Source organism: Rhincodon typus, chromosome 40 (genome assembly GCF_021869965.1).
Source record: "Rhincodon typus isolate 14 chromosome 40, sRhiTyp1.1, whole genome shotgun sequence".
Classification (NCBI taxonomy): domain Eukaryota; kingdom Metazoa; phylum Chordata; class Chondrichthyes; order Orectolobiformes; family Rhincodontidae; genus Rhincodon; species Rhincodon typus.
The window spans coordinates 6,608,710-6,612,982 of NC_063371.1; the positions used below are offsets into that span (position 1 = coordinate 6,608,710).

General features: G+C 43.3%; 1 pseudogene; it reads right to left on the reverse strand.

Moving 5' to 3' along the window:
- LOC109929370 overlaps window positions 1–3,737 on the reverse strand; it is a 7,758-nt pseudogene extending 4,021 nt beyond the window's left edge.
- Between the last annotated feature and the right edge of the window lie 536 nt (window positions 3,738–4,273).

Sequence of the window (4,273 nt, forward strand, 5' to 3'; positions counted from 1 at the left end):
CCTAGACCCTTCATCAGAAAAGCTTTTCTGATGAAGGGTCTAGGCCCGAAACATCAGCCTCTCTGCTCCTATGATGCTGCTTGGCCTGCTGTGTTCATCCAGCCCTGCACCTTGTTGTCTCGGATTCTCCAGCATCTGCAGTTCCTACTATCTATCATTCTCCTTCACCTGTCCTCACTTTGAACAATTTCTTTAGTTCCTGTCACTTTCTTCAGATCACAGGGGTTTCCATGGCCACCCGCATGGGCTCCTGTTATGACTGCCTCTCTGTAGGGTACGTGGAACATACCTTGTTCCAATCCTAGTCAGTCCCCCACCCACAACTCTTTCTTCGGTATATCGATGACATCATTGGTGCTGCTTCCCTTTCTCCTTTGGAATTGGAAATAATTGTCAATTTCACTTCCCCTTAGTTCCTCTCTGATTCCACCCTTTCCTTCCTCAGCATCTCTGTTTCCATTTCTGGGGACAGGCTGGCCAGTGATTTCTAGTACAAACTCACTCACTGCCACAGTAATTGGATTATACATTCCTCCCATGCTGCTTCCTGTAAGGACACTCTCCCATCCTTCCAGATTCTCTGTCTCCATTGCATCTGTTCTGATGATACCACCTTTGACGGAGGGCTGGGTGCTTCAGAAATGTCCACCTTCTTCCCCATGTGGGGATTCCCCAACACTCTGTTTGATAGGGCTGTCAGCCATGTCGAACCAATTTCCTACACTTCTGCCCTCACCCTGTTCTCTCTCAGAATAGTTATAGGGTCCCCCAGGTCTTCATGTACGACCCACAGCCTCTGCATTCAAACAACCTTAAGCTGCCACTTTCATCACCTTCGGCGGGATGCCACAATCAAACATATCTTTGCCTCCCGTCATTTGTCAACATTTCACAGGGACCATTCCGTGCAGGACCGTCTGGTCCATTTCTCCTTCACTCCCAACACTATCCAATAGGCCCATAGCACCACCATTGCAGAAGGTGTAACACTTGCCTATTTACCTCATCCATCCTCACTGTCCAAGACACCAGACATACCATTCAGATGAAGCAGTGATTTACCTGCACTTCATTCAATCTAGTCTCCTATATTCACTGTTCACAGTGTGGTCTCCTGTTCATGGGAGAGATGGGGCACACATTGGGTGACTGCTTTGCAAACACTCACTTTCTGTCTGTGAAAATGACCCTGAGCTTCCAGTTGTCTGCCACTTCAACGCACCACTACGTTCCCACACCAACATTTCTATCTCATTGTTCCAGTGAGCTTCAATGCAAACGCGAAGGACAGTTTCTCATTTTCTAGTTGGGGACCCTGCAGCCTCCAGGACTCGACATTGAGTTCAATAAAGTGGGGGCTTGATTCTGTTCCTCATGTTTCTTACCTACCCCATCACCCGGTCCTGCATCGGTCATTTTCAGCACAGCCAACCTGTTCTAGTGTCAGCTCTCCTTCTCATTTATTCTGCTTCTCTTCTGTCCAGGCATACCATCAATAATCCCCTTATCAGCCTACCCCTTTCCTATCTCCCTCTTTCTCTGAGCTTAGTCTCCAGCTATCTGCTTACCACCAAATTCCCCCCTCCCCAATCTGCTACCGCCCCCATCCTTGACTTCAACCAAAGTACAATTTTCTCCAAGCTGCTATCAGTTCTCTTGAAGAGTCACCAGGCTAAAAAAAATTAACTTTGTTTTCTCCACCGACCTGATTTTCTCCAGGAATTTCTTTTTTTGATTCAGATCTCCAGCACATGCAGTTTTTTGTTTTATTTGTCAGCATTTGGCCCATATCCCTCTAAACCCTTCCGATTCATGTACCCATCCAAATGCGTTTTAAATGTTGTAATTGTACCAGCCTCCACCACTTCCTCTGGCAGCTCATTCCATACATACACCGCCCTCTGCATCAAAGAGTTGCTCCTTAGATTCCTTTTAAAGCTTGTGATTTTCTGTTCAGGTGAACGATCAGATCTCAGACATGTTTACCCTAAATACACAGGTTATGTACTCATTCTTGAAGATTCTGTGGAGAAAACTACATAGATTGTATGCACACAAACACTTGAGCCTGAACAGTTGTCCATTAATACTCACACTCAGCTGTATCAGACTTAAACAAATGTACAAAAAAACCTTCCACTAACAAGACAAAGAAGACCAAAGTAGAAAACCACTGTTTTAAACCAACAGATTTCAGGATATGTTTGTGCAAATATGCACTGAAGTGGAAAACTCTAATTCTACAGTGTGAATTAGACGGGTGAAGGGAAATAAATCGAATGAACTTATTTTCATGTTTACCTACCACAGAGTAAGGTGGCATTATTGTGCGAAAAAGCTGTGAGCCGCGTGTTTCCCTGGATTCCAGGATACGTCAGAGCTAAATTGTTTTTCCTTCAGTTTATTTCCTGAGGAACACTGTGTAGTTAGCTGAGGTTTCACACTCACTGTGTTTGATATTGCTATGCAAATTCATGAATGTTTTAATCTTTCAGGCATGTAAAACTGGGTCCACCAGTTGAACTTGAGAAGGAAAGGTCATGTTTGTATCAAATAAAATATGTTTTCAATGCATCACGTGACCACTTATCAGTTGCCTGAGCCTGGCAGAGCCTGATGGTGGCAGTCACAGCACTTCCACTGTATTCTGGGTGCGCTTCCTAGATCATATTTTCACTTGATTGGTTGATAAATTCAGTTTTCAACAAAAGTAAAAGTTTTTTATTCACCCTTCAGAAGTAAGCTTTTTTTTTTGATGCCATTTAATCCTGCAAGTCTAAGGTTGGCAACTTTGAATGGAAACATTTTTGGACATGGGATTGCATGATGTTCTGACGCATCTTGCAGTGTGATACCAGCAGGTTTTGTTCGTTATTCTGACAAAGGAATAGGTTTGAGTGATCCAAAGCAATCCTAACAGGCTCTCATGTTTTAATTCCTGTATTCTTCAGGTCATCGAAAACGCTGGTACTAACTCGCGTGAGGTTTATGTTCAGCAAAGGTTTTCTTTGGCCTGATTGGCTCCCAATTAAGCATCACCTCAATTTTTGAAATACATATTCTTGTTTTCAAATCCTCTCTTGTTGAGCCTCTGGTTTTCTCTGTATTTAGTCTAACTTTCTGAGATGTATGTACTGTTTTCATTCCAGCCTCATTGAGCATCTCTGACTTTATTTGCTCACCAGTCTTGCGGTTCCTTCAGATGTCGAAGGTCTCTCGAAATCCCTCACAAAAACTGTCCAGCACCTCATCTAAATTATGCTGCTTTTTAAATGTATTTTTAGAAGTGTACTTACTTGAGAATGGTGGTGCACCACCTTCTTGTACAGCCACAGTGCTGTCAGGAAGAGAGTTCAACAATTTTGACCCAGTGACAGTGAAGAACCCATGATATATTTCCAAATGAGGAACAGGATATGCATTTCAAAAAGGTGCTTGCTAAATTGCCATACAATAGATTTGTTGAGAAATTTAGAGCTCATGGAGTGAAAGGAAACATGGGACACTGAATATGAAGTTGACTGAGTGACAAGAGGACAGAGATTGTCCTTTGGATAGGAGGAGGATTTATAGTGGAGCTCCATTTGGTTTGGCATTGGTTTGTTCTTGTCCTATGCACACTTTCAAAATTTGTGAAGGATACATCATTATTATTATACGATATGGGGTGGCACAGTGGCTCAATGTTTAGCACTGCAGCCTTAGAAGGCCAGGGACCCAAGTTTGATTCCAACCTTGGCTTTCTGTCTGTGTGGAGTTTGCATGTTCTCCCGTGTCTGCATGGGTTTCCACTGGATTCTCTGGTTTCCTCTCTAAGAACAAAGATGTGTAGGTTGGGTGATTTAACTGCATGTCCAGGCAACAACTGCCTCTTTACTTTCATGGTTTTATCCTTCTGTCCTTTCTGTATTGGTATTTTTGGCTTTATTGCCTCCCAATTAGAGTTCCAACTCTTCCTCCATTACTTAAGGTACTTTGAAGACGCTCAAGTTCCTCCTCGATTCCAAACGCAACTTTTCCCGGAAAAACCTCCAACTCTGTCGAAATCCTACGTATCCCCAGACGTGAAGTTTGATTGAAGCCTTTTTCCAGTCCGTCTGTGTTAGACAAGTTTCATCAACTTACATGGGATTATTTTCACACTTCTAAGCTCTCAGCTGTGGCTGTGAAATTTGAGACAGCATCACTTGCAATTTTGCTGTTTGGTGTGCAAGCACCAATGTATGAGGATCCATGTGCCAAATGCTGTCATGGTGAGGCACTACAGGACTGT